This window comes from Bison bison, unplaced genomic scaffold (assembly GCF_000754665.1).
Source record: "Bison bison bison isolate TAMUID 2011002044 unplaced genomic scaffold, Bison_UMD1.0 scf7180017858896, whole genome shotgun sequence".
NCBI classification, from domain to species: domain Eukaryota; kingdom Metazoa; phylum Chordata; class Mammalia; order Artiodactyla; family Bovidae; genus Bison; species Bison bison.
Window position 1 is genome coordinate 25,014 of NW_011489468.1, and position 8,791 is coordinate 33,804.

Genomic DNA, 8,791 nt, shown 5'->3' on the forward strand with positions numbered 1-8,791 from the left:
CTTTCTTTTTTAAACCACGATAAGCTGAGACGATCAGGGCCGGGCTCCCAGTATGACTCGAGCAGGAAGGTGGCACACCAGCCCTGGATGCTTCATCCCTTGAGAAAGAAGGAATTTCCGACCGCCCTGTAGAGCCGGAGAAAGCATCTCAGGGAGCCAGGAAAGGCGGCTGGTGAGCAGAAACACTTCTGATCCCAGTTGCACAACACCACCCGTGCCGTGAGTTGTATTTAAATAACACAGGAGTCCACCATGGAACAGCAAAGAGAATATCAACACAGAAGGTCTCCAGACACAATAACTTAGAGGGAACGGTTCCAGAATATTTCCTTTTTGATTATCAAGGATTGCGTGTGGTGGTGACCACACGGGGTCAGCAGGAACAAGCTCGGTATGAAAACATGATGCTTGGTGGAAGCATCGGCCCACCACTCGACCTCCACCAGACACAGACACACACACACACACAGACTCAAATATATTAATTAAGACAATCGTACACGTGCTTTTTCTCTTTGTTCTTGGTGAGTCAGCAATGCCCACGCGAGTTAAACCGATTAGTCAGAAACAGATAAGAAAGGGTACAGCGTACAAGATGTTTCAGGAGGTTTAGAACACACGCCAGGCAGATGGACCACCGGAAAAAAAAAGAACACGGGCACCTCACTTCAAATCTCCACTGGGAGCGATCAAGAGACTTGCATGATGCTGTCAATTTGTGATGCAAAATCAGAGGACTGGGGACAAAAAGAAAAATTTCCAATCTTTCCAGCACCTAAAGCTACAGCGAGGATTCTGTTGTTACGACGGGGAGTGAGTGCAGTCTGCAGGGTTCACCCAGGTGGGGTGGCCCTCGGTGACTGCAGAGCAGGGCGTCAGGGTCCTGCATGAACAGGATGGAGCCAAATCTCACAGCTATCAGTGGTTTCCCATCGAGAGGCAACGTGGGTCGTAGGCAGAAACGGCGAACGCAAGTCGAATGACTCAACTGCGTGGGGCTGCCAGTGACTCGGATGGGTGGCAGGCTGGTCCTCAAATGCAGATGCAGAGAAGGAAACCAAACGTCGCCGGAGATGGTGAAAAACAGGTGATGTCAGACCTGCCCGAGGAGCAAGAATGGGAGGAGTTTTAAAGTATCATGATGGTGTGACGTGCGTGCCGGTTACCAGGGTTTTTTCCTTTGCGTATTTTGAAAAATTGACAGCAGAAATCATGGTTTTTTTTGTTTTGTTTTGTTTTTTGTCTCCCATTGCTGGCCAATGATACAGGTCTGCTGAGCAGGATATCCCAACTGCCATGACCACGAACAATATGCCGTTATGACTGGCTAGCATTTTATCTCCTTGAGAGTTTTACAGATGGCTCTCAAACCAGGCTGGCTTTATTCTTCCCTGAGGAAAACAAGACCCACCCCGATCCACCTCTTGAAATCAATGCATTTCCTAAAGACTTTACAAGATATTTTTGGGGGGAGGGTGGGTGGAATAAGGACCATTTTTAAAGTCTTTACTGAATTTGTGACATTGCTTCTGTTTCGTATTTTTGGCTTTCTGACAGTAAGGTTTGTGGCATCTCAGCTCCGCCAACCAGGGGTTAAACTCACATCACCTCCCCACCAACTCTTGAAGGTGAAGTCTTAACCACTAGGCCACCAGGGCAGGGGGTGGTGGGGGAGTCCCGAGACTTTTTAGAGTATTGTCACTTAAGGAGATATTGCCGACTTGTCAAACGGCAGCAAACAAAAAACAGATCTCTCCTTTTCCGGTTCGGAATGTTGTCACGGCGGCCGTGAACAGTCTTCTAAACCTTGCACACTCTGATTACTTTGGATCCGAGACTCGAACAACACAGAATGCCTCCAGGCAGTGAATGCTTTTCTGGTTGCGTGCGGTGAGCCATCCATGTGTTCAAGACTCATTTTGATCGCGCCCAGCACTGCATGACGTCAGACCATTTAATCCACGGCCCAGCCACCAGCACATAATGCGTTCAATAACTAAATGGGTGGCGGGGGTGTGAAAGGTGAGGTAAAGCCCGCCTGGCAGTGTTGGAATTCCTCTTCCTTCACAATGTGCTTTGCATGGCTGATGGTCAACGACCATGCGTTTATAAAGAAGCGAGCATCCGTGGTATTTGAACCTGTGTTTTCCCTGCATACGTCTTCAAAATTAAGGCAACACATGTGCGTCCTTGTGCTGTTTTCATCTCATAAATTACTAGAGAGGAAGAACGAAGCCAAAAAAATATGCATCAGGATCAACATGTGTATTTACAATTTTTTGTATTGTGTTCAAGAAAGGTGTTTCATTTATTTCGTGTTTTCTCAAGCATAAGGCTCCAAAGAATACTCATTTATTTTTATAGTCAGAGGACACAGGACTGAATGCGTTTCCCCGTGGAGGCTGTATCTCTGCGCAGGTTCGTGCTGCTCATTTAACCTTCTAACATTCAGTGATGTAACAGTTCAGAAACGGCATGATAAAACTTTAGTCCCAGTTGGCTCACCGTTTAATCCAAAGAGCATGTGGTGATTGAAAAGTTACAGACTCAAAATAACAGTTCTCTGGGAACGTTTATCCAAGTGCACCCTTTGAAAGTAAATTTTTAATGAGCTGCCCATTGTAAGGTCCGTTTTAGTTAATCCTGGACTCACTCTCACCTACGGAATGGACCGCTCTTTGAAGATGAGATCATTTATGAGAAGGGGGTGATTTAGTGCCTTCAGCTCGAAGCTTTTATAGGTGTCATTTTTCTTCACATCTCCTTCAAGCACACACAGCCCTTGTCTTCTGATCCAGGAGTTGCTGTTGTTGTTCAGCTGCTCAGTTGTGTCTTTCTGTGACCCACAGACTGCAGCATGCCAGGCCTCCCAGTCCATCACCAACTCTCAGAGCTTGCTCAAACTCATATCCATTGAGTCGGTGATGCCATCCAACCATCTCATCCTCTGTCGTCCCCTTCTCCTCCCGCCTTCAATCTTTCCCAGCATCAGGGTCTTTTCCAATGAGTCCGCTCTTCACATCAGGTGGCCAAAGGATTGGAGCTTCACCTTCAGCATCAGTCCTTCCAATGAACACCTAGGAAATCCTTTAGATTGGACTGGTTGGATCTCCTTTAGAATGGACTGGTTGGATCTCCTTTAGAATGGACTGGTTGGATCTCCTTGCAGTCCAAGGGACTCTCAAGAGTCTTCTCCAACACCACAGTTCAAAAGTACCCATTCTTCAGGGTGCAAATGGTCAAATGTGATAAATACATGTATGTCCTTTGACATTTGTGCTACGTTTAAAAAAAAAAAAAACGGATACTTTTCCCAAACATCAGCTCTCCACACCCCTAGATGTGCCTGCAGAAGCGGGGGAAGCAAAAGCTGGCAAAGACACACTTTTCTGGCCCAGCACAGGAAGGAAACAGTGTCGGCAGCAAAGAACTCACCAGGTGACCCAAGAATACCTGAGTTGCAGAGACCTGAGAAGAGTTGAAAGCTGAGGGCGCACCCAAGCCTTTCTAGCAACATATCCCGAGGACACACTGCCTGGAGCCCTGAGGTCCAAGGAGCTGACCCTTTCCGGGCTGGAAAAGGGACGATGAAGGGCTTGGGGGGAGGGAGGGGCCTGGGAGGTCTACTGACTGATCCCCCGCAGCCACTGAAGGCTCTAGAACCGACTGCTTAAATGCACAGACCTGCGCCGGGCAAGGGCATGGTTGGACCCTACGACTGGATTTTACACAACGGGTTTGAGCCACTCTTGCCTTTCCAGCTGAGTCCCGTTTAGCTTTTTTCCCACAGCAAAGGTTAGAATCAGAAAGCAGAAGGGAAAGAGGGTAAAGAAGGCAGTGAAGGAGGATGCCCAGCACCTCTGACCACGTCCTGCTTCTGGGAAGATGCAAACTTCAACAGCAACACTTGCGCACGGCCACACGCTCGACACCTGGCTTTCGTGATCGACAGGGTTCACGGTCCTCACCCAACCCTCGGACCCAAAGGGAAAGCAAAGCTCAGCCCAGGCTTGTCCGGCGCAGGCCCGGCAGGTCTGTGAAACCAGAAGCATAGCAAACACTGCTGAAGAGAAATAAAACCAAGCAGAAACAAGGAGGGTTCAAACGGTTCCATCGTGCCCCTTCCGTTCCTGGCTTTTCCCAAAACCAAAGGGGAAAAGAAAATCACGTGCGTTAAGTTCCTCGAGCCAATGCTGAAAAAAGACTCTTCTGTATTGGGAGATGCAATTTTGGTCCAGGGATTGAACCTGGAATACAAATAGCTAGCCATCTCCCTACAGAGTCTGAAATTTTTTTTAATGCCACAGACAAAATACCTTGAGAAAAGCATTTGCGGTGAGCGGCTAGTCTTGGACTAAAATTCAAACTCACATCTCCTTCCTTTGCCTTCTGGTTTCAAGACCTCAGGCTACCAGACACAAAGCATTAAAAATCCTGCATACAGACTGTCGTAGGATATACCCATAAAATGCATAGAAGATGATAAAAAATGCATATATCATAACTTTTAAAATGTTGTCCAGCAAGAGAACAGATTCATAAAAAAAAAAAGAAAAGAAAAATCTGAAACATAAATATAATCTCTGGAAAGTAGGAACATGTACATCACAATTTCTGTGCTCCAAGCATACCGCCTTTTTTTTATACACAGACACGAGCAAACGTACAGACACACACACCATTTGTGGTTATATCTGAACAAGTTGAGATTAAACTTAAAAAGTCAAGTCTATGAGGGAAAAAAAAAAAAAAACACGAAACCCAAGATATTCCAGTAGGAACACACAAGGCTAGAAAGAAGAAAACCTGCAACCAAACGAATGTTCAAAGTGTCCTACTGTGCAGCCGATTTCCAGTAGATTAAATAATTCCAGGGCCACGAAGGTCAACAGCTCTGCAGTCTCTTTACACACATCCAGGTGTATACACACGCGGAAGCATCCTTACTCCAAGAAGAAGACAGTTGCCTTCTCGGGTCGGCGTGGGGGCCACTGTGTATCCCAGGCAGGCTCAGATCACCCTGTGTCTGCTTGAAATAAAACAGAGGATTCGGTTACTTTTCTAAATGTTTATTCTTTTTTATCTTTTGCTTGCGCTGTGTGGCACACGAGATCTTAGTTCCCCAAGTAAGGATTGAACCTGCGTCATTGGAAGCATGGACTCTTACCCGCGGGACTGCAGGGAAGTCTGGGTTTTGTTAAGTTTTCAAAACACCTGGGCACCATTTGTCATCTTAACAGTAACAAAAACAACAGCAGCAAAAAAGAAGCCAAAGATTCCTTTCACACCCTTATTGCAAAGACCCACAAGCCTGAATTCTGTGGAGCGAGAATGCCGCATAAAGTACATTGAAAGATTCATTTAAAAGGTGGTGGGTTCTCCATGTTCCATAGAACTAGCCCAACCTCGTCCACAATTTGAAAAGAGACTCAGCCCAGAAGCAAGAGTGGGTCCCCGTTTCCTGGTACTCTGCCATAGGACCTCACCATCAGACAAAACATTTTACGATGAAGAAAAAACTGCAGGGTCCAGACCCGCAATCTAACTCTGCTTCTGTTTTGGAAAACAGTTCAATCCACAAGGACCCACCGTACAGCACAGGGAACCCTGCTCTCTACTCTCTTATAGCCGATATGGGAAAAGAATTTGAAAAAGAAGAAATACACGTATATGAAAAAATATATATACATATAAGAAACTTAAAAATAAACAGAATTCAACTGATACACGGCTTGCCGGGTGACTCAGATGGTAAGGAACCCGCCTGCCAATGCAGGAGACCCAGGTTCCATTCCCTGGGTTGGGAAGGTTCCCCTGGAGAAGGGCAGGGCAACCCACTCCAGTATTCTCGCCTGGAGAATCCCATGGACAGAGGAGCCTGGAGGGCTACAGTCCACGGGGTCACACAGAGTCAGACACGACGCAGCGACTAACACTTTCACTTTCGTATACTTTCAAGTGATATCATGAACGCATGAAATAAAGGGTGCCTTGATATGTCAAAAATCAATACATAAAATAAAGATATACCTTCCAGGCGGGGAGTCCCGAGCTCAGAAATTCTTGAAGACATCCAGCTCTTTCTGTGACACCGGCGGGGCAGAAGTCCAGTCGTTCTCAGGATAGGCTTCGAAGTTGGAGGTATCGTCCTCACTGCACAGCTTGGGGATAATTGGGGGCTGAGGAACCAGCAGAGATACAGCACCGTGGTTACAGAGGAACAGTGTTCACCAGTAATCTTACCTTCAGCCACGCTTCAGCTTTCCCGCAATTTGCAGATACTGTGTTTTTTTAATAAATCAAAGCTTTGCAGAAACCTTGCCAGTCTGCATCAGGAAGTTGTTACATTCAGGCAAGCCCAGTTTTATCACACTTTTAACACTGTATTTGTTCTCTTTTTTTTTTTTAATCAAAGCTTTGCAGAAACCTTGGATGGAGCAAGTCTGTATCAGGAAGTTATTACATTCAGGTACACCTAGTTTTGTTACACTATTCAGATAACTATGTTTTGTTTTGTTTTGTTTATAAATCAAAGCTTTGCAGAAACATTGCAGGGAGCAAGTCTGCACCAGGAAATTGTTACATTCAGGCACGCCTAGTTTTATTGCAGTTTATAGCTCAGTTGGTAAAGAATCCGCCTGCAATCCAGTTCCATTCCTGGGTTGGGAAGAACCCGTGGAGAAAGCATAGGTTATCCACTCTAGTGTTCTTGGGATTCCCTGGTGGCTCACACTGTAAAGAATCTGCCTGCAATGCAGGAGACCTGGGTTCCATCCCTAGGTTGGGAAGATCCCCTGGAGGAGAGCATGGCAACTCACCCCAGTATTCTCGCCTGGAGAATCCCCACGGACAGAGGAGCCTGGTGGGCTGCATCCATGGGACTGCAAAGAGTCGGACACGACGACTCAGTGACTTAAGCACACACACCGTACATACCCTTTTCTTGTTTTTTTTTATGTAATCAAAGTTTTGCAGAAACCCTGCACGGAGCAAGTCTGACCCAGGAAGTCGTTCCATTTAGGCATGCCTCAACCAGTCCATTCTGAAGGAGATCAGCCCTGGGATTTCTTTGGAAGGAATGATGCTGAAGCGGAAACTCCAGTACTTTGGCCACCTCATGCAAAGAGTTGACTCACTGGAAAAGACTCTGATGCTGGGAGGGATTGGGGGCAGGAGGAGAAGGGGAGGACAGAGGATGAGATGGCCGGATGGCATCACCGACTCGATGGATGTGAGTCTGAGTGAACTCCAGGAGTTGGTGATGGACAGGGAGGCCTGGCGTGCTGCGATTCATGGGGTCTTGAAGAGTCGGACACGACTGAGCGACTGAACTGAACTGAACATTTAATTACACTTTGTACATACGGTGTTTTTTGCAAGCTGAAGCTTTGCAGAAACTGTACATTGAGCAAATCTATCTGCGTCCTGCCTCCAACGACACCGCCAGACTTCTTGCTCTGTGTCACCTTCTGATAATTCTCACATTTCGAACTTTATGATTATACTTGTTGGGTTGATCTGGGACCACTGATCTTTGATGTAACCACTGACATTGGTATGTTTTGTTTTGTAATTTTTCAATTAAGGTATAGATGTTCTTGAAGACTCTTTGCCACACCATGGACTGCAGCATGCCAGGCTCCTCTGTCCATGGGATTCTCCAGGCGAGAACACTGGAGTGGTTAACCAGTCCCTTCTCCAGGGGAATCTTCCTGACCCAGGGATCAAACCGGGGTGCCTGTATCGCAGGTCTCTTTACCAGCTGAGCCACCGGGGAAGCCCGACTCTTCAGCTCAGGTCTTCCCTCTCAACACTGTGAACTTCACTTATTCACGATCTGAACCACTTCATTAGGTACTCATCCTAAGGAACCGAGCCACAGACTCAGAGCCCGCGTCTGTGTCTGAATCACTTCATTAGGTACTCATCCTAAGGAACCGAGCCACAGACTCAGAGCCCGCGTCTGTGTTCAGGACAGCTTGCGGCTGCCCCGGGTGCGAGCCGGCAGACTGGACGAACGGCCGTACCTTCAGCTTCCTTTCGGGGACCGCGCCCCAGTCCACGACCCGGAACCATCGGTGCTGTTTGACGTCCTCGGCTCCGTTCTGCAAAAAGGAACAGCCGTCGTCAGCGCAGAGAAGGCCGGCAGGACAGGAAAGTGCATAGCCCAGAAAAGCTCTGGATGATTCCACACAGAGAGAAACAGCGATTCGCTCTGACTCGAGCCTTTGTCCCCGGACAAAACCACCAAGGAAGGCATGGGAGCGGCATTATATGCTTTTGCTCATTATAGGAAGAAATGCAGGCATGGTGTTCAGGCTGCCCTGGTGGCTCAGGGGTAAAAGAACCTGCCTGCCCAGGCAGGACACGTGGGTTCCATCCCTGGGTTGGGGAAGATCCCCTGCAGGAGGGCATGGCAACCCACTCCAGTGTTCCTGCCTGGAGAATCCCATGGACAGAGGAGCCTGGTGGCCTATACTCCATGGGGTTGTAGAGGGTCGGACACGACTCAGTGCCTAAATACCAACAACCTGCTGTTCACGCGTATCCTGCTCTGGACCACAAAGACCAAAGGGTGATTATGGTTCAGGCCCTCCCCACATAAAGTGGTATTTTCACCTTGACAATTTCCTGCAGCTGAAGCTTTCCTCATTGTGTGTGTGTGTGTGAGTGTGTTAGTTGCTCAGTTATGCCCAACTCTTTGCGACCCTATGGACTGTAGCCCTGCCAGGCTCCTCTGTCCATGGGGATTCTCCAGGCAAGAATACCGCAATGGGTTGCCATTTCCTCC

At 47.6% G+C, this 8,791-nt stretch overlaps 1 long non-coding RNA gene across 1 annotated transcript in view; it reads right to left on the minus strand.

Annotated features, from left to right (window-relative positions):
• Positions 1-3,282: 3,282 nt before the first annotated feature.
• LOC104981268 overlaps positions 3,283-8,791 on the minus strand; it is an 8,508-nt gene continuing 2,999 nt past the window's right edge. The window contains exons 3-5 of the long non-coding RNA XR_824351.1: positions 8,028-8,105; positions 6,031-6,179; positions 3,283-5,029 (exon numbers count right to left, since the gene is read on the minus strand). This is a non-coding gene — a long non-coding RNA (uncharacterized LOC104981268). The remainder of the gene's footprint in view (positions 5,030-6,030; positions 6,180-8,027; positions 8,106-8,791) is intronic.